At 38.8% G+C, this 22,769-nt stretch overlaps 2 pseudogenes; both read right to left on the reverse strand.

Annotated features, from left to right (window-relative positions):
- Positions 1–11,240: 11,240 nt before the first annotated feature.
- LOC146471161 (uncharacterized) lies at positions 11,241–21,746 on the reverse strand (annotated as a pseudogene).
- On the reverse strand, positions 11,722–13,633 carry LOC146471162 (uncharacterized; annotated as a pseudogene).
- Positions 21,747–22,769: the final 1,023 nt, after the last annotated feature.

Here is a 22,769-nt window from a genome sequence, read left to right on the forward strand (position 1 = left end):
GCTACCCGAATAATCTGATTGAAAAAATTTTATCAGATGTCAAATTTACAGAAAGGTCAGCGGAATTGAAGCAAAAAGACAACACCCCAAACAAAGATTGAGTTTCGTAACAAAACCATCAGTGCCCAGCCTCAAACATGTTTTAATGGGAAAATGGCACTTAAAACAAAACCAGCCTTTCATTGCGAGAAATCTTCAAAGAGCCACCACTAATTTCCTTTAAAAAAGGAAAATCTCTAAATGACATGCTTGTCAGAACAAAATATAAAGAAATTACATTTCAAAAATTTTTCCGTTTTTAGAAGTCGTGCAGGCCTGTCATCCCTTGCTATTTCCTACGAAGACATCATATCACCGCGAGAAGTTACGCCTAACATTTCCATTTCATGTACCAACAACTTGCAAACAAGGTGTAACTCCCATTGCGTGCCTACATTTGACGTCATAATCCGGGACAGTTTCCATGTGCTCAGTCTCAAAACAACAAGTCGCCATGTTTGTACTAGCATGTTTTGTTATTCAATTCGTTGAGTTGTGGACACTTTGAATTCGAAACAGTCGGTAAGTTCTGTCGTATTCCGTGTGTATTGTTATTTCGCTCGTTAAAGGTGTAATTTCTTTTCATAGAAAACCTGCCTTATTGACTACCTTATTGACTGCCCTATTGCCTAACTGGATGTTTACCCGACGTGATGACTGGAAATGTTGTGGAATTGTCGATGGAATATTTGTAAATAAATGGTTGAGTTTTCGCATTCGAATCTTACGCATATGGTCTTGGGAACTGCGTAATACAAGGTCCGGAGTAATGCGTTCGGTTTCAAATATCTCAGTTAGACCTCTGAGGTTGAGACTCTTTAAGACTGTCTCCATAATGAATTTCACTGAACGCAAATCAAAGGAGAACACCAGCAAGAATGTCCATTCGTAATATTCGCGCGTTTGAAACAAAATGGCGGATTATCGATATTGGTAAACTCTTACCCAGATCCCCATAGATTCTCGACCTCATCCTCATAATGAAGAAAGCACTGCATATAATGGTGACAAATAAAGCACCGCATATAATGAAAAAACTACCTCATATATTGACAAAAGCACTGCATATAATGCGAAATGTACCGCATATAATGTACAAAGTACTGCATATAATACAAAAAGTACCGCAAACAATGTAAAGAGCACCACATATAATGTGGAAAGTACCGCATATAATGGAAAATACACCACATATAATACAAAAAGCACCACATATAATGTAAAATGCACCGCATATAATGGGAGCATTACACAGAAGACAGTGTTGGCGTTCCATATGTTCCGATGGTAGTCTGTTTTTACTGCCAGTAAGGCTAGATTCCACCTTGAAGTCCTAATATTATATACCAACCACTCGATATTACTCCAAAAGATATCTTTTATCTATTCGAAGACATCTTCTCAAGTAATATCAAATAGGCTGGGGTAATACCATTCATAATTTAAACATCATGAGAGCTGTTGTTTGTTTATCCTCTCTTTGAGATTGGTCCAGCCAAGTCTACTTAATAATTCATTTATTGGCATCAGGAAACAGAAGAGATACAGCTATATTTTCTTTGTAATTGCATAGTCTAAGGTAAACGGCTGCTCTGATTGCTCTCTGGCTTGCGTCTGAAAACTGGTAAATCTTGAAAATCTTGGAATGTGTCCTTCTAGTTTGCCATCTGCTTGCACATTCCTCCAGAAGGGGATTGTCCCATCCCAAACATACTGCTCCCGTTGTCTTCTTACCCATAGGGAACAGTTGCGGGAGCATTAACCTCCCTTCAAATAAGACTGGTGCAGCTTATCCAAGGGGAATCGTAAATTGAGTTACCAGGGATAGAACCCAGCGACGTGTGAAAGGTCTATCTGGCACTTAGATAGATAGAAGAGAAGAAAGAGAGAGAAAAGAGATAGATGCTTTATTAAAACTAAATTGCAACCCGAGGGTTGAATTATATAGTTTTTTACAATAAAATTTAAAAAATTCAAAAAATTACAAAAGTTTAAAAACTGTCATAAAATGACAAAAATTACAATTTGAGCGCATTACTAAGAAGGAATGAGTTCTTCAATCTATTCGTCTGAAAATTAGCGTTGAATTTTCGTTTCTTCCTCAAATTGTAATGACAATTGTTCCTCTCTGGGAGTAAAACATTATTATTCCTGTCTTCTGTGATCTTTGAAAAAGACTTGTTCATCAGTGATTGTCTTCTTGCTGAAAGAGTTTCAAGACTAGCCAGAGCCAAGGCTTCTTGGTGGGGCTTGAAGGGAAAAATGATGCGCATGGCCCTCCTTTGGATCCTCTCTAACTCTTCTGAAAGGTACTTTGGAAGACTATCATGGAATACTGGAGAAGCATATTCAGGGAGGGGATGAATACAAGTTCGATAAAATTGAATTAGCTCCTGTGTGCCGAGACCAGAGCATTTGAGCCTGTAGGTGAATACGTCTCTCTTCAGATCCCAGAGAACACTGTGCCGGTAGTTCATTGTGTCGCAAGTCCAAGTTGCGATGTCCTTTCCTACGTCTTCAGTGGGGAAGGCTTTCATCACGGTGACTGAGTTCCACACTACTTCATGAAACCTGAGGTTTGCAGTGGCAAGAGCAGTTTGTGTGTCTTAAACTGACTTTATAGTCTCCTCTACGGTCGGTCTTGAAGCCAAACGGTCATCTCCACGACCTCTGCGATGCGGGTGCAGTGCTCCACCAACTGGGTTCAAATCCTGTTCAAGCCTGAATTTTTTTTCGCAACAGTGTGGTTGCATATATAACTGCGAGAACCTTTTCTTCTATTTAATCTTTCATCCACAGTGCATATACATGTCACACATATATAGGAATTAAATCATTTTTTAATCAAAAACTTTGAAAATTTCCCTTGGGAATGGCAGTTTTGTTTCTTTTACCAGGGAAAGTGCATTCAAATGGATATAAAAGGATGATAAATGAAAGGATATTTCAAAAGAACTGAGTCTTAATTTGAAATGTATCTGAAATGACCTAGCCCATCAGGAGTCTCAATCATAAATCAATACCTATTCTTACATGCGACAAGTTTTTACTTTTGAAATTGCTAATTCTTCGTGACATAGGTAAATGTATAATTCTAACTTGGCATAAAATTAAGTTTCAAAAAAAGCAAAAACGATCCTTTACGCCCGTTCGGAACCACCGTTCCTTCGATTCAATACTTGTGAGGTGCACTTAAGACAAGTATGTCTGTGTCAGGCGATTGACTGATGATCCTTGTTTCTGGGTTTGCAGCATATTTCGCATGAAGCAACATCTGGTATCTGCTTCTTCATTATTGGATATAAGACCTGCCACGTCATGATGGGAATCTATCGTGATAGACACACATTGCTCTCCGTTCTTGAATCCTCCTCCAATGACCAGTTGTGTGTTCTCAGGGAGCCTTCCTTTCCCAAGACTGCACATAGACCTTGTTATGAAGTCAGACAGGTTTTCCTTATTCTTTGGGTTAGTAATGATTTAGCCCACTGCTTGGGTACTGGGGTTGAAGGTCCTCCAATATGCACTTCGAGAGCCTTTGATGTACCTCTCGTTGACCACTCACAAGCTTTCATTGAGGTCTCTAAGTACTGGTCGAAAATAACGTGAACACAGTTACACTCAGGGTGGATAGGGGCACTGAAAATATGCTCTAGTACTTTGCAGCAAGTTTGCCAAATGTGGTTGCACCATCAGACTTCGTCATCTGCACAACAGCCATTCCATGTCCTTGCTGGAAGAAAAGAACAACCAGCTGAAATTATGGGGGAATCTTCTCTTCGATTAATGGTGAGACGATGGAGTCTCAAAGGATGGTTGGTTGCATCCTGACCACCATTCACATCTGGTCCCTCGATAAACGATGGCAGTTCTTCTTCCCATTCTCTGGTACCGCTCATTGGCTGTCCAGAAACAAAACTGGCAGCTCAGGATCCATCCTCTTGCAGAATTCCCTACAATGAATCCAATTATCCAATAAAGAAAAAAGGTCATCATTTATGGATACAGAATTGTTTTGGGGGTGAGATTTTGTTCTTGGGTAGGGATTGGAATAAGTAAAAGGGAAAAATAGTAAATAATGATATAATAATACCCACTGGATGTACGTAAAAACATTGTTGGGCTTATTTCCCAAGGAGAATAACTGGCAAGAAGAAGTGATGTCAAATATACCTTATGCCTTTAACCCATTGACTCCTACACCGGCCAAAACCGGCCGTCCCTCACACATGCTCCGCGTGTGAAACTCGATACATTCTCCCTCCCCTCCTGGGGCTTCTTTCGTCCTGAAAAGGTCACAATAGCTAGTAGAATGATAAACCAATCAGAATCTGTCTTTTCCGCATATTTTTAGGCATTTTAGGGGGTAGGGGAAAGGATCCTTCTGAACCTACCGCATGGAGCTGAGCAAAATTACAAAATGGTGCCGCGCGTGAATCGGACCTTAAGTTTCAAGACACGTTTTTTTCATCTTTTAAGCAAGTACATCATTTTTAAGCTCACAATGGAAAGGAATAACCGTGAACAATAATCTACCACCAAAAAAGAGGACTTGGAGGCCTTAAAAAACAGGGCCGCTACCGAAATATGGATCAAAAATTAAAACCGAGCCGCGTCCTTCAAACAGACTTTATAAGACCAGGACAGTGGCGACAACACGGTAAATGATGTTTTCCGATGTTGATTTGCTTTACAAAAATAGTTTAAGCGATGATTTGAACCAGAATTCTGTAACTTCTGTAATTTTCATCGCAAACGTGCCCGAATTTACTGCAAGTGATCGCTTTGAACAAACACAGAGTGTCTTCAACTTTTGCATGCGTGTTTGCACGCACGCAAAAAAATTGAAAGTTTTTTGCCTCCAATAGCAAATGTATCGTTTATTTCAATAAAAAGTTTTGTTGTAAAAGCTTTTTGTTGGTTTTTGTGTCTTTGTCAATTCATATATGCGTTTGAGAAGAGAGAGATTGAGTAGACAAAGGAAATTTGCACAAGCGGGTTGAAATTTGATATGCCAAAGGTGTTCATCAACTTGCCGTGAATTTTAGCAATTTTTGCGTTCAAGTGTGTTTTGGGCAAATGATTAATAGGTAACCATATTATTTTACGTCAGAAAACATTTGTTTAATCATTCCAGTTTAATATGCAGTTAATTTTGGAAGCCAACTATATTTATTTATCTATTGCGCAGTTTAGTGAATTTAGCCGCTCTAGGAAAAAAGTTAATTTATGCGAAATCTATGGAAACACAAGAGGAGTCAAAGGGTTATCTCCTTGACAGTAAAAATGCCCCCAAGGTAAAGGTGAAACAAAGCTATGATGGTTTCTATATAATCTGAGGTACCAGCCGTGGGGTGCAATAACCATAACCAATCGTGCTGCTTTCCCTTCTTCTGTTTTCAACACTTTCAATATTGGTTGTGATAGCAATAACCGTCTCGTGAGAAAAACCACTGATACCCTTGACTTTCCTAAAAGAATATATATATATTTTTAATTTTTTTATTGAGAATACACACACATACACAAGAAAACGAAATTACAAGCACTACTACAAAATATATACAAGGTATCATCTACTCGATCATTTACATATTCATTCTATAATAATATTACGAAAGTGTTACATGCTAAGACCTTCCAATAAATATTTCTGATTAGGATTTGCTATAAATAGTACACATACACAGAAGAAAACGAAATTACAAGCACTACTACAAAATATATACAAGGTATCATCTACTCGATCATTTTCATATTCATTTTGTATTAATATTAAAGTGTTACGTGCTAAGACCTTCCAATGAATGGTTAAGATTTGCTATAAAATCAATCATTGAAATTTCACTACACAATACCTTTTCATTATATAAATAATACTTGGCATATAAAAGGGTGAAGTTGAGCTTTTTGACGAAATACGAATCTACATTTTTATCATCAAATTTTCTACCAAATAATATTTCTATCTCTGAGTAGCGTAAGGAGGTGGCATTTTCATTATTGAACCACTTTATAACTTCCGAAAAAAATTGTTTTGTCTTTACTGTGAGTAGTTCCATGTGAAAAGAAAATAACACCTCCCCATTCGCTACTCCAAATATTTTCGTCGTTAGGTTCTGAATATATTTCCTGTAAAAAATAAGCTTCATAATTTTGATCTTTTAGAAAGCAAAATATACTTTTCCTCTTCACCCGGTTTCTTAAGCCCGTAACATTTAAAGTTATAACATTAAATTTCTCACATGCTGCCATGATTTTCTATCCCACGGAACAATTTCGCCTTAGTTGTAACAAGTACTATTCTTTAAAATAAGTTTGAAATATGTCGATCGGAGAGACACGCAAACAGAAACACAACACGCACAACACGACACAAATTTGTAGAAATTGATTAATTGCATGCAGTTCCTTATGTGATTTTTGGCTTTTATCCATCCTCAATTGGGAGTTGTAAGTATAAATAGTTTGTATTGCACGTGTAGTCTTCAAAATGCTGGATTATAAATTAAAGTCAAAGATTGTAAATCATCTTCACAATAAATTCTAATCGGTTTACCTTCTGGGGAGGTTTTAACAAAAATCTTGCCATCCAAAGTCCAGGCACTTAACAGCTGGTTGTGTTTCTTCAGTTGATTTGCTTTTTTCATAATTTTTTTCCTGAAGGGAGTAAGGTTTTCATTGATAAATATACCCGTGGAATTTGCAATCGCCGCAGAAGAAGGACCAGGGAACATGTTGGCAAGCTTGATCTTTTTTAGGGCGGTTCGCTTCTTGTATAGTTGCGTCTTCTTCTTGTGACTAAGAAATTTCACTATAATGCCTTTTGAATTGTTTTTTCCAGTAAACAGTTTGTGTGATATATCAATATCTTCAGGCTTGGAGGTGTTCTCCAAGCTTGATGACTGCTTGTTCGGTTGAGGCGTAAAAAAGATCCTCTGGAATCCCATGAATTTCTAAGGAATTTTTTGCGCGTATGTTGCTCAAGGTTGTCCTGCTGTTCGTATAACTCGTTAATCTCATTTCGCTGGTCATCTACTTTCTTTTTTAAGCATTCAACGGACTTGTTTAGCTGGTCGGTTAATATTTCTTCTCCTTTTAGGGATTTCTTTAAGGTGTTGATTTCTGTTGACTGTGTATTGAACGAAGCTTTCAACTCCTTCATTTCGTTCGCCATACTCCTGCTTTCTGTACGCATTTCTTGAAGGGTTAGCTCGACTTTCTGGAGCAGTTTCATGGTTTCTTTTAAACTAATTTCCTTCTCTTCGTTCTGCTCCGTTCTGCTCGCAACTGCCTTCGCTGCTGGCGCTATCTTCAACCTTCGGCTCTCTTTCGGCAGTTGCCATGTTTTGTTTCTTGGCAGTGCTGTTTTCTTCTATGGATCCTCTAGCTCCGCGCTCATGCTTCTTTCCTTTCCGGACATAGGATACACTTATTACTAAAGGTCCTAGCATTTAGAGTGCATTTGTTAGCCTAAATTTCTTTTGAGGAGGGATTTGAAGTCTCCGCCTAAAGGACACGTCCGACCACGCCGGAGTCATGCATGCTCCACCCTAAAAGAATATATATTTTTTTTGCAATAAGCAACTTAAGTAACCTTTTATTACCGCTGATAACGTCACGATTAAATCCCTGTTTCCTTGATTTTCTAAGCTACTTTCTCGTCACATGACGATTGTCCTTTGTGCTGCCAGTTAAACCTATACAGCCCATGGCTTGCTGGTAATAAGCATGGGTCTTTCTTAAGCTTGTACACAGTGTCTGTAACACCAGAAACTTTTCTCTTTTTCTTCACCTGAGCTGGCTGCTTAGTTGGGTGCATGCTTTCCGAATGATAACATCCATTGCTGGGTAAGGTTTAACACCATGAACTCTGTTAAGGATATGCCTAGTCTGTAAATCAAATATTTGTGAAATATTAAAAGAAAGCCAAACCTCTGGGCTGAGATATTACAAATTACATTAATTTTACTCTTAGGTTAATGACGCATATAAGTGGTCTGCGATAAAAGAAGTCTTAAATAGGAAAATGACCAAAAATGATACAGCATTATTGTATGCTCAGAGAACAGACTGCAAATGTTACACTTGGATCTTTACCTGAGGTTTGGAGGTTTAGAATATAACTGGTGGGACACTTCATTCCTAGCATCTGGTAATGCACCAACGTATATAGTAACCCAATAACATGGTGGCATAGGCCCTGACCAGCAGCACGACTACAACCAAACATTTCAACATTCGCTGTTGTTTCAGGCTTGAACACAATGCGAAGCTTGCGTGGCTCTTTGTTTTTTTTATCATGCTCCTGTAGCATTTTGCTCGTACTGCAATCCCGTCATCATTCGCTCCCACTCATTGCAATCTTCACAGCAGCCATAAACATCCCATACACTGTTGTAAGCCTTGCTGTCACTGTCACAGACAATGTATTTATATGGGAGATCGAAAGAAAGAGAATTACTCCATAATCATCTTGCAATGTCTTTTTCCATGGCTCGACTAGATCCAGTATGATTTTTCCGTACAATTAGAACTGTGGGATGCATATTTGGTTCTAAATTCTTTAGAGCTCTCTCCAAACTGTTCTTTTTTTCGTGAAGACCATAGTCCAACACTTGTCCTGTGTCAACAGAGATGACAAAGCCTACTCCAAAATTTGCTGTAAAGCCTTGTTTCAACCAAGTATCATCAACAGAAACAGCAATTTCTCTCACGTTATCTTCTGTAAGGTCTGGATTTTCTTTGTGGTAAAGTTCATGCCCCATGTTCACAGCCTCTTTGTGTACTTCATACAGTGCTTGTGAGTGTTCATTCCAGGATGATGGCTGGCAAGGTGGTGGCATATTCAGAATTTCACACATAACATAAATGGCTTCGTGTCCAACACCCATTTTACAAGCACAATAAACCATACGACGGTTTGCCACATGCATTTTTGGCTTTCCATTTGCCACCATTTGCCACTTGCATTTTCTGCATTAAATATGAATTAAAGAGCTATTTCCATAGCGTTTTCCCTGTTTGTCATTAAAGACTAGCTTTCCTTTCTTACAATTGTGAAGCTCTTGAAATGAATTCACCAAACTCGACAACTCGACCAAGCTGTAGCTAATCGAAGATTGGTCCTCATAATAATTCGTAGTGCAAGTACGTGTCACAGTTCCCAGCTTTCTTCCTGATGCAGTTTCTTTCAAGCATTCTTCCTCGCTCTGGCTGTTAAGTGAATTGCCTGGATCACTTTCAGGGTCATTTCCTTCTCTAAATTATACAACACAATAAGTAGGCAAGGTGTTGGATGCAAAACAGCCTTTATTAATTTAAAGCAATTCAGACAAAGCCTTCACATAAAATATTAAGCAGCCATTGTGTGGTTCCAGATAATATCCACACCTCCCCCATGGAAGGCTTTTTCTTTTGAGCCCTCCTTCCCTCCCTGAAATTTCCAATAAAGGTTCATACTTTCCCTCATAAATTTTGGCGGTTGAGACCCCCTTCCTCTTGGAATTTCCAACGACCTTCCATGGGGTGGGAATGAATATTTTCTCCTACCACCCATGCACTACATGTCAGTAAGTGTGGGACACCTGTATTTCTTTTGCCGAAGAACACAAAGTCATACCATTACAGATGTAACATTGTTTGCAAAAGAAAAGCAAAATTCAAAGAAAATGTTATACCTAAACGTAAAAGGGGAATGGACATTAAAAAGGGCAGAGGTCATTACATTTTTTTACAGAGGAAGTGAACATTTTTTTGCAGAGGAAGTGAACACTGTTGTAAACTTAGAATATCTAGTAGCCGGAGGCATGATATAAATGAGCTTACATATTTCCTTTACAAAATCATACCAATCCTCTAATTAAGCCACCCCTTTTTAGAAAAAGAAATTTATTAAGCCATCCCTCCCCTTTCAAAAGAAGATCTCTTACAAATTTTCGCTATTTTGAAATTTCGTATAATTTTTCTTTAATGTTTCCAACCCATGAAATAACACATGACAACGAATATGTGGGAAAAAGGGGTAGGGGATGAAGTACTCGAATTCCCGATACACGTCCATCTTTAAGGATCATACAGGTCAGATAACTTGGCAACGAGAGTGATAAGCCTCATATGGGGTCCTCATCCCCAGGCCACTGAGAGGCCTTATTCCGATCTGTGGGGTCCTAATTCCCAGGCCCTGGCCTCACATGTGGTCCAAATCCCGAGGCCCTGAGAGGTCCTCATCCTCTTGAAAAGACTGATCATCAACCAACTATGTACTTATTGTTACCATCTTAACACAGCTATCCTGGGGTCTGAGTCTATCAAGATAGCTGGAGCACTTCATCCCCTCACAAATTTTATAACATTTGTAACAAAGTCTTGATGGGAACAAAGACCCTCTACCGGGGTTAACATCACATAACAAGTGAGCCAAAATAAATAATGGCACAAGTAGTAATCATTTCTCGTGACATTGATGGCACTATGTAGAAACTCACAAGGTCGATAAATTACTTTGAATAAAATCTGTATTCTGTACTATAATTATGTTGCAAATATGCAGACAAGACAATGTTTGGACCCATGTTTGGAAAGGTTAAGAGAATTATGAAGTGTACACCAGGAATGTGAATGAAGCCCACCGTCTTGATTGACGATGCATGCTTGCTGTATTGTGATTAGCCTATAATGACACCGCATGTCATATGCACGAGATTGTGCTGACCTTTTGATGTAAACACAGAGGCCATTGCATTACAGATCTGTTTTCTTAGAGGCCTAAGCTGTAAACTATTTCAATTTCCCTTTCATGGTTGTCACATTAACTTAAAATTATATTATCTATCCCCTGAAACAATTTAAACACCCAGGTGGCTTTATCAGAACACTTAACCCTTTCACTCCCAGAGTCAATTATGGAGACCTGTAATTTTAAAGTTCTAACTTTTTAGTCTGTGGACGAGATCCTTTGGTGTGACTTTTCAAATGAAACCTCTTCGGCAGTACTTTTGCATGATACCATTTGCTTTCCAATATTGTAGAAAATGGAATTTGGAGTTTTTCTTGATATTTTGATATTTGGCACTCTTGGGAGTGAAAGGGTAAAGGTATATAAATGTGAAGTTGGTCTAATCAAATGGTACAATTGGAGGAAAAAATTAACAAGAGCTGCACAAACTCTTATCATAGGATCCACTAATGCAGTATGCCTGTCAGTTTTCATGATTACTAATCAGAAAGTCAGTTGGCAAGGTGCCTTCCAGTATAGTGAACTTCCATCGAAGCAGTCCAATAACACGTTCAACATGAATCCGCACATTCGCAATGCCTCGTCTGCTCCACGTCCACTGGGTTGAGCTGAGATTTGCCCTTTGTGAAAGCTGGTATAACTAGTTTAGCATTTCTCAGTCCAACACTCTCAGTGATGGTGAATCCTTGATCGGCCATCACCATGTCTCCAAGAATCAGTTTGTCCAGGAAGCCACAGTTCTCAGTTAAAAATTTATCTGAGACACGACCTCCCCAGGCTTCAGACACAAATGAAATAGTTCCTTGTGGTGTTATGCCTACAAGAATTTTGATTGTGTTAATGATGTTTGTAACTTGAAAATGTCTGTGCCCTGGCTAGCAAGTTTGAAGGTCTCTCAATAAACACTTCAAAGCAGTCGATCACAATAGTTGGTCCCTGTCTGGCCAGTACACAAAGGGAAATAACATTGTGTCCATCGAAACAATCCAGTGGGAAAATATTCTGGAAATTGTTGACATTGAAATAACAAACCGGTATGCAAGATCCTGCAACGGTACATTTAGTCTTAGTTTCATAAGTATAATGATGAACTCTTGAAATCTGTTGAGCGACTGTATTTGTCGTGTAACATGTGGGGAGACATGCTCGAAAACAACCATTAGTACTTCCATAGACGGTAGCCCAGTGTAAAAGCGAATTTTATCGTCAGTGTCAAAGAAATCCTTATTTGGGGCCTGATATTTCGTTGTTTGAAACATGTAGTCAAACTCGGTGGTTTGGCACTGGGCGTCGACTTGAACAGTTTCCGGTTCGATTTCTTCACCTTCATTAACTGCTATGGGGGCCAGATCAGAAGAAAAGGCCTCCTCATTCCCTTTGTTTCGTGGCTGACTAAAGTCGATCTGAGCAACAGGAATAGAAGGAAGGCTGCTTTCTAGGAGCTTTTGACGTTTCTCTGCCACTTCGCGTTCTTGTCGTTCAACCACAAGTTTCTAGTGTTTCTTTGCCCTTTCAGCTCTCTCTGCGTTCCCTTTAGTAACTCTCAACAACCTATTTTGAAGTACTGTTGTGCTGCAGTCTACTGGGGAGTTTAGCTGCCAGTAATTGTTCTCTTGGGCAACCAATAGAGAACACGTCACTAAAGGGCACCTGTATTGTGGGCGTCAATGGAGACTTACATTTCCCCAGTGTTGTTTTAGGTGACGCTTGTTTCCTTGTCCTTCCGCTCTGCTTGAATAGACAGTGTCGAGTATTTGAGACTTCCTTCTGCTTCAACTTGTCGGTGTGTGGCATCGATAATGAAGATGGCTTTGGTTTACATACTGCTAAGGTCTTTGGTCTTTTTTGTGGAGATCGAGACAAGGACGAGGATGAAGACACCAAAGATGGATTACGGTGTTTTTTTTCTTCTTCTTAGCCTTGAATAACTTGTGTTGAGTTCTTTTCAGTATTTTTTCTCTTTCGTGAACACAACATTTCAATCTCATGCAATTGACGTTCAGCCATCTTCTTCTTGAAGATATTCTCCCAGAACGTCTCGTTGTCCTCTAGGCCAGGCAAATCCTCATCTGCCACGTTGCAGCACAAATTTTGTGTACTCGCAGATAGTCTTATGATAGGAAAGAAGTATAAAGTTCGTCCATGATTTCAACCCAGTGCTTATGTAATGCATTCCACCTCTTTTCACTCTTCGAAATTGATCAGCCGCATCCTCTAAAGAACTTCTTTCCTGAGCAACAACAAAAACAAAGAACACAATCAGTAAATAGCATGTGGTCGTTTGGTGTTGTACAGTAGGAAATTGAAGGGTGTGAGGTAGAGAATTATTGCCATGCATAATCAGGACTTTGACAATGAATGATAGTCTGGTTACGAGTACAAACCACAACATTCCTAATTTTGGAGTTGGGATTAATAAATAATCCATGCCACACAGCAGGAAAATGTCATGTAGAGCGATGTGTGTTACAAGTGTCATTTTTTGGTTAAGCTCTGAGAGTCATTTTCCTTATTTGCACTCTCCAGCAGTTTGTCGTTAACTCGTAATGACTTATGTCATCTTATGGCTTGCTTTCACATGGAATAACTTGAGCCATTTGCATCATTTAGTATGTCCTCCTCAATTTTTATTTTTATTCTCTCTTGACTCATATTCTTCCCAAGCTCGTTTAACAATGACTTTGAGGAACCTATTTTGCCGTTTGAAGGGCGGAAAGGAGGATGTAATAGGCTGTCATCATCACTGCTAAAATCATCTTCAGGTACATTACTGGTAAGAGAAAGAGACATGGCACTAACACTCCTGTGAAGACTGAGGGCTTGCGCCAAGTCATCTCGACTTTTCTCCGGAAACATCTCAATTAGTTGTTGCAGGGTTTCCTACTCTGTTCTTTGTCTAGATGGACCAGGCTGTGGTTCTCCAATGTCATCTATGTGTAGTGGTACTTCACCTGTAATAACGAACGAAATCTTGACATCTACTAGCATTTAAATACCACTGCAAATGGTTATGTCACAACCACAATGTTAATTGTTATTAGCCAATCCACAACCACCTTCTCAGTCAGGCTGCTGCTCAATAAACTGAATTTATAATATTTCTTTGCCTTTTCACAAAATAATAATAATAATAATAATAATAATAATAATAATAATAATAATAATAATAACTCAATAAAGCCAATGTTATTTCAGACTGAACAACTATGCAGAGACAATCACAAGTCTAATATTACGTAATGACCATTTGTGTGTTGCATTAACATCAAACAGACAGGTTTAGTAATATACCTTTGTGGTACTAAATTTTTCTATCACCTCATTCAAAATTCATTAAGGTGCAGAGGTGTCATGGTGTGATAGGAAGATACTACACATTAATTTTTGTTCATTGAATGAAGTCCATTAAGAAGCTGTAAACTACATGAAGGCAAAGACAGTAGCTTCAGTCCATTATCCTGGGCCCAATTGTTGGAAGGCCAATTAACTGCTAACCTTTGTTAAAAATTTCAACCAGGGTTCTTTTTCTTTTGTTAAAAAGCATTTTCTCCGTTAACTTCCTCTCTTCTTTTTAGAGCACACACAACAATTACCCAAGGGAATTGATTAGCTACAAAGTTGTTGTAGACAAGACAACTTTTGATGAATTTGCATATCAAGCTTTATATCTTAATTTCATTTTTCCATGTATCCTGGGTTATCTTAACTCAGCTTTGAACAACCCCACCATGGTGTCTAAGAATTTTTGATAAGAAGGTATTAGAAACTACAATAACATGCTGTACAAACTACAATACCATGCTGCTCATTTGTGTACCAGCCAATGATGTGTAAACATCCTTGTGACTCCGAAATTTGTTGCATGGAATGGGACGTCAAACAACTTAAACATTCTACAGTAAACGTTTCATTTGAGTGCAGAAAGACAATAATAATGCCACAGTCAGTGCAAAGCCCTGCAGCCCATACATACTTTTGCCATGGTATGCATGGTTTTTGATAGTACTAGATGCAAGTATCAGCCAGTAGGGACCATTAGCAGGACTGACTTGTGTAACAAGTTGAACGCGTAGTCTTCCTTAGCGGACGAACAGACGATGAGAGAAGAAGATTAGCTCACATTCAAGATGGCGGTTCAACAAGTAAGTTTTTATTGAAAACGAGACTGTGACGTAGGCATGCCACGAGGCTGTGACAGTGTCACGCAATAACAATATTGTAACATCCTCCCCATTTTTTTTTTCTTTTTTAAACAAAATTTTCCTAATAACCTAGAAATGGCGAGTAATAAGTGGTAGGAAAAAAAAAATAACAACAACAACTTTGAACTATAGTGTTCACAGTCAATTGGCAGCAACATGAAATGCGCTGTCAAAGTCTCAATGTGTCTTGCAAAGAGAACAGTTCAAATCCTGACATAGTCGCTTAGCTTCGCTGGTTCTCTTACTATTTCCAGTGAATTATGTGAGCCTCTCGCCACCAGATCGATTATGGAAATGAGGCATGCTGTCCTTCGAAGGGTCATCCAAAAGAAGTTATTCCTGAACACCAAAATATGGCTCGAAAAAAGTGATTTCCACCCTACCTACTTTCACAGAGGCTGGAGCACTGCGTTTGTTACAGAGAGAGGGGACCAGCGTTTAATTCTCTTTCCCATTGCTGTGCGTTTGTTCCTTGCCCGCTCTAGCAAATTATATTGTGCAGATGGCAAGGAACTAACACGGAAATGGATTGAGAAGTTGTCCATTTCATTTGTTAACCGATCATATTGAAGACAACCATCAAATAAAACTAAAGAAACATAATTTTTGTTTGGTTGATTACTCACATGTCTGCATGAAAAAAAACAACGTCAGAGCAAGTGGGACTCATTTCAATGCATTGCATTCACTGGGATATTCTTCAGTAGAGCGGCATCGGACTAATTTTTGTCTTCATTGTGATCGTTAACAAATAAAATTGACAATTTCTCAATCCATTTCTGTACCCTTTCATTTTGTAATGTTATAATGAAGAAACAAAAAGTGTCGTGTCCATTTATCACCTCTGAACTGTTGTAAATAATGGTTTGTAAAAATTATTTCAATCCTTGCTTAAAGTGGATAGAAAAGCTTTCAAATAGATGTACTGAGTATTCTCTTCGAACAACGGTGTCATGTGTGAATTTGATCGAAATGAAGACTCAATTTCAGTGTATTTTGATAAACTAAAATGTTGTCTCAGTTCAAAACTGGTGGGAAACAAGTTAACTTAAAGGGACTATGTCAGCAGGGGGACATGCGCAGTAGAGTCAGTGCGTTGTTAGAACCACTTTGAAATCGTTGGCCCAACTTTTTCAAATACCGTCGGAGAGTTCAGGAAGCTGAAGCCCTTTTCATCTGCCTGAATCGCGTTCATCTCCAGAAAGTTAGCTAAAATTGCTACTTTCAAACGTTCCTCAGTAGTTACAGAAGCTGTTTGTTGCAATATTTCTGAAATCGTTTGCTCTTGGAGCTCTACTAACATGGATTTGCGATGTGTACTCGCGGCGGCCGTCGCTCTGGCGGCGGCTGAAAAAGAATATACGACAGCAACGGCACAAAACATAAAGTTTGGAATCGAAGACATCGAAGGATTTGCCTGGATAGTTACTGACCTTGACCTAGATATCACTGTGAATGCATTGACAGATGATGAGTGTAAATCAGACATGAATACAAATACTGCTCTCGCTGTTTTGACAAGCCGACTCTTTCTTCGTGCCACAATTAAATAAATTAGTCTTGTGCAGTGTACGTTCGCAGTTTTGCAGGGGCAACCGCAGGTTTTGGACGTAGTTTTTCGCGTACAAGTAGTTTTGCAATTGTAAGGAGAAAGTCACACGTAAGTCACTATTTATCACTGTATTGGCAAAGTAAGCTGACCGATAATTTACATCAAACAGCACTTTAAATGCGAATCAAGCGGTTAAACTTAACTCATGTGATGTACTTTCAATGACAGCACAGTCTGTTTCCATAAGCTTGGCAAAGCAGGCACGTGAAGACGTATCTCTGCGCGTGAGAAGTGCGATTGACACCACGGACGCAATGGTGGACAAACAATAATACCTCGAACAGTTATATGCAAATTAGTCTCAACCAGACTCTACTGCGCATGTCCCCCAGCTGACATAGTCCCTTTAAAGGAATAAACAAGGGAAATACATGTATCCAAGAAATGGCCTTTTGAAATACGTCTCGTGCGTGGAGTAAAAACTGGACCCCAGCCTGAACAGAATAACAAAAACAACAGGAAAAAGTGATTCTTCTCATTTTTACACAACATTGTAGTTCTATTAGCATGAATTGAAAGTTTGAGGCTGATGATTGGTATCTTTCATCTAGTACAGGTAAAAGAACCTTTTTACAAGTGTGCCAATTTTAAGTTAAAAAAGGCTGGAAATCTAATATCTTTAGTTCAGTAATTTTAATAATATTTCATTTTATATGATGAGTAAGAGTACTCAACCATGCAATTGCCTGCTCTCCATCAGTAGGTATACTACTTGTTGATGTGGAGGCTGACATTTCTTTCACAATTTGTTTTTGCAATGGCACTTTTTTCCACCATCAAACCAGTAGGTTTGGTCTCTCTTGTCATAGGGCCTTTTCTTTCGGGAGAAGTCCTCCAGCGCTTTTTCTCTTTTCTCCACCAACAGAATTTGTCTGCAGCTGTCCCAGCGGTTGCATTTTCGATGAAAATAACGTCTCATGTCGTCATTTTTCTTTTCGACTCCTGACCGAAACAAAATTTAAAAAGCAAAGTTATGAATGCTTTGACTTTGTGTGCAAAAAAATTGTGTATACTGTACTTTGGTCAACCACCACTGGGTAACATGATGTTACCCAATGGCAGTCGACCAACGTATTTCAAAGAAATTGAACAAAAAAGGCAGCATGATTATTATGCCATCTCTAAACTAAATATAAATATTAAATTTTTGAAGTTAAAATTGTTTAAGTTCTATATATAGGCTATGTATTGTTATTCTGAAAACATAGTACTATTACATTTTTTACCTTGCCCAGTAAACATTTTAACAGACCCTAGGTCTTGTAATAATCCAGGTAGATGGCAAAGCATGACATGCATGTATGGCGTTATTGGCTTGTTTTATGCGCACCCAGGTCCACGCATTGATGTGAGCAAAGGAGCCCAATCTTGCTTGTGAAAATGTAAATTAAAATTTTTTTAACCTTTTTGAGAGCAAATAACACATTGTCTAAGTTTACATGTACATGAACAATGAAACATATTTCTGTCATGTATATATTGACTCAGGTTAATCTTCATGTATTTGCATACATTTCAGTGCTTGTGTATATATACATGCAAGTGTTTTTAATAATTGCAATTACTAGACATGCATGGTATACATACTTTTTTGGGGAATTCCAGAACTTCCTGCTGTGAAGGAGACCAGCTACCAAAGATGTCATAAAGTGCACTGAAATCCTGTAGATAATGGGTAGATTTACTTAATTGACATCAGTGTGCATTTTGTGCTGCTTTGCAAATAACCACTGATCATGATCAAGTAACTTATTCTCAAGGCAAACAAAATACTGAAAGTTAATTAATAGAAATAGCAAAGTTTGAGCCCTTAAGGTAACCAAGAATATTAATACTTATTTTTCTACTCAAACAAATAGCAGTTATTTCTAGGCTTGTCATGAACACCCTCCATACATCTGGGCAAAGGTGGGCATACTCCTCCCCCAAAAAAGCAAATACACGACTTAGAAGCCATATTTGGGCTGCGGTTTGCCCAAGGTTGTCTGAAGGGGTTTTCAGGTCTTCAACAGTTATTGCTACTGGCTTATCTTTTAATTCTGAGTACCCATATGGAAAGTTTAAAATAAAGGTGTTGATTTCATTCAAGAGCAAATCTTGTTATTTAAAAAGTAATGAACAACAAAATATAATGTCCTTGACAAGGATCCCTCAAGAATTACGTGCATCACATCTTGAGGTAAGTGTTCAGTCACATCAAAATAGGGAGCATCCAGAAGTATGCTCCTCTTGTTAATGCCAAATGTTGGTAGAGGTCTTCACTTTGCTCGATATTGCTAAGATGGTAGTCATGAAGTTCTTTAGATCGTAACAGAAAGTCTTCTTCCACAAAATTCTGTTGCATTTCATCAAAGTCTGTCATGCAATGACAACACTTCCTTTTTGCCCTGCCAACCAACTCCTTGTGTCCTCCTAGTAACTGGCTGGCTGGGGTGTCTGCTATAACGGCCAGCAATGCACCTCGTAGGTGCACAACTCCACCATGAACCTTACAGTCAACACCAGTATCATGTCCAAGCCTTTTTAGGTCTTCAATAAAAGGAGCTAAAATTTTATACATGTGGCGACCTTGACCGAGAATCAGACACTGAGGCAGATGCTAACTTTTTTCTTCACGATGACAGCGATGAAGAAGACAGCGGAAGTGAATCAGCTGATGATGAAGAACTAGTTTGGAGCGAGATTCTGACTCCACAGACTGAACTTCGCTTTGATCAGAGAACTGGTCCGGTTAGAAATTTACTCACCGACAAGAAAGCGTTCGACTTCTTTGAGTTATTTTTCACCGAACGTTTGTATCGTTTGATTGTCCACGAAACAAACAGATACACTCGTCAGGAACAACAGCGTCTTGGCAAGGACCTGCAGTGGAGGGAATTGTCCATCGAAGAGTTTCGCACGTGGCTGCGGTTGTATTTTGCAATGGGATTAGAGCAAAAACCATCCATCTCGGCCTATTGGGAGACGAATTTACTGACATCGACTCCTGCCTTTGGAAAAATGATGCCACGGCAACGATTTTAAAGCATTTTGCGATTTTTACATTTCGTTGACAATAACTCTGTTTTGCCACGGGAGGAAGAACGTGACGGACTGTTCAAGATAAGGTCGGTTATCGAGGAGCTTGTCACCAGTTTCAACAAAATTATACCCTTTCCAGAGAGATTTTTATCGATGAAACTATGGTAAAATTCAAGGGAAGAAAGTTCTTCAGACAGTTTTAAGCCCATACGGTTTGGTTTCAAATTGTTTACCCTGGCGGAATCCAAATCTGGTTACATCTGGAAGTTTGAAGTCTACACAGGCCGCAAAGGGGAGGCGGAGCAGAACCAAACAAAGAATGTTGTTGTTCGCCTTACAAACCCTCTTCAGGATAAAGGCCCTGATCTTTTTTTTTACTTTGAGGGAACATGGAATTCAAGCTTGTGGAGCTGTCCGACCAAACTGGAAGGACCTACCAAAGAAAATAATGAACCACAAGCTCCCTCTTGTCAAAAACTTACCAAGAGGTCTTTCCCTGTTCAGACAGAAGGGAGATCTTACGGCTGGCTCATGGAAAGACAAAAAGCCAGTGCATTTGATTTCAACTGTTCCTCTTATGTTAAGAACCTAAGTTCTTTGTAGAAAAATAGTCATTCTTAAGAAAAGAACACACGAAGAATCACACTTAGTATTTTTCTTTTCAGAAGAATATAAATTCTCGGAAATAACGGCACAATGTATGTTTCTTGGAAAAAGAAACACCCTTTTGCTATAAAGAATTTGTCTTATATGAAGAACTTAAATTCTTCGTAGAACAGTAGTTATTCTTAAGACGAGAAGACAAGAAGAATCACACTTTAGAGTGTTGAAGGATTTAAGGATTTGCCAGTCAAAAATCCCCAGGATTCAAATTCATCCGTCAATTTTTCTATTCCTGGTATTCCAATTGACATAAGCCACTGTATTACTCCTGACATTTCCGTATTCTTTAGAACTCTTCTGAACAAGAATTTAGGGGGTGTTTACATGGTACCAGGGCGACTTTCGTACTGGCGCAAGCTCACCCTGGTTCCCTCTCGTCACTCTATATTCGTTTACATGATACCAATTGAAAATGTCCTACTGGAACGAGTCATACCGGCGCAAGTTCACCCCGGTTGTTGTACCGGAGCAAGAATTTCATTCCGGTATGAAATCTCGCAACAGTATCATGTAAACGAAAAATAACCACTCGTTGTGGACTGGATCGAGTAGCGCATGCGTAATTTACGTCAAGACAAGATGGCATCATCACGTTGGACATGGGACGAAGAAAAAGCAGACGCATTTCTTCTAGCAACCCGAAATTATAAACGTCAAAAGCTTGGCGAAGGTACAGAATAGGACTCTGATAAGGTTCTTATGTGGGAGCACAACAATAGGTCTCTTGGAGAAAAATGGGAAACTGACTTTGGAAAGGCTGAACCATCAAATCCCATGAAACAGCTTGCAGACATGACAAAGGAAGAATGTTAAAACTATGTTCAAGAATTAAGGGAAGAAAAAGAAGTGATTTCTACAGGGTTTCTAAGGGTTAAAAACAAATATAAAGGTAACAAATAAGTTAAATAAACCGTGTAGGGAAATAAACAATGAGGTTTGTTCACAGGTACTGTATATAATAAATGTAAGTATATATAAAATCAATGTTTGTTTTGTTAAATTTTTGCAACTTCAATATACTGTGTAAGTAATGGCTTGCTCATTTTAACATATAGGCTCTCACTTATTTTTCCTTTTTCTTGTGCAGGAAATTTTTATGCTAGAAAAGGTCTAAAATATTTAATCAAAAGGTACGATGGACTCCGATAGATTAGTAAGGGCAATGGACTATTGCAATTTTGTCTATTGGAGCCAAATCATCTCCTCGCTGAGCTGTTACTAGCTGAATAGGAAGTACTCCTTGTAATATAGTGTACTTTCTGTGTACAAGACCAATTACTCTTTCTACATGGATTCTTACATTAGCAATTTTTCTTGTCTCCTCTACAGACAGCTGTTTTTTGCCTCTGGTAAACCAGTCAATGATGACTGCAACTTTTTTGCCAAAGTTGCGTTGGAAAACCACGGGCATGGTGGCTTGCAGTTCCTCGTGCTCTGGCCACTGAATTAAAAATTTAAGTCTAACAGACATTACATGTATCCACCTGTCAAATATTCTGTGTGCAGTTGCTACAGATATATTAAATCAATAAGCTAAATCCTGCAATGGGGAATTAAGTTTTTATCTGATTAAAACTAACAGGAATTCCTGAAACTAAGTGCATTTTGGGTGTTTCTTTCAATGTGGGGAGCAATAAGATTAAGGACACGGATTAAAAGACTACATTTGGGGATTCCAGTGTAAAAGTTAGTTTTATCAACATTATCTCTGAAACTATCCTCCGTTAGCTGAACGGATAGCAGTTGCCCTCTTGTACTGCTAACTCATCAGTGATATCTTGCATGTAGATCTGTTGTCTGTCCAGTCGAGCCATGTCAAGATCACTCTGGCAGTACTCCTCTGCTAAAACCATATTTTCAGTCTGGCAACATTTGTTGTGGTTGTCGTTGTCATCATTACTGTTATCAGCAAGATTAATGCTTTCATCTAGTGAACATGAGGCTGCAGTGAAATTGCTCACACTCACTGCAATGAAAAATATATACATGAAACGTATGTTAACTGAATGACTCATGAAACTTAGTGGTAGGCTTGAAGGAGGCATACAAACAATGCCAAAAACAGGTATATGAAGTTTATCATTTTAAATGACTTGATATGTAAAAGATAATTTCTGCAAAAAAAAGAGTGAAGGCAGGAGGACGAGATTTTAGCATCAACACCATTTACCGGTGATCTCCATTCACTTGAAATACCTTTGTGGAGAATACTTATAATTAAAAGAGCAAACCTGACATTTAAGGGCCCTATTGATAATGTACACTTACTACATGTTTCAGGCTCAACATATTCCTTTTCCTTGAACAACCTCCACCTCACCACTTTTTCTAGGTGTAGAGCATGAGCGTTTCAGGCTGAAGGCTTCCATTATATTCAAGCAGCGGTAGCTTTTAGATTAGTCCGCTGACCACAGCATACTGCCGCATTCGAAAGCATGCGAAAGTAATATACGATTCTCTTGGGGACTTGACACGTGTTGATAATGCGTGTACT

The sequence above is a fragment of the Pavona decussata genome, unplaced genomic scaffold (assembly GCF_977016875.1).
Source record: "Pavona decussata unplaced genomic scaffold, jaPavDecu1.1 SCAFFOLD_106, whole genome shotgun sequence".
NCBI classification, from domain to species: domain Eukaryota; kingdom Metazoa; phylum Cnidaria; class Anthozoa; order Scleractinia; family Agariciidae; genus Pavona; species Pavona decussata.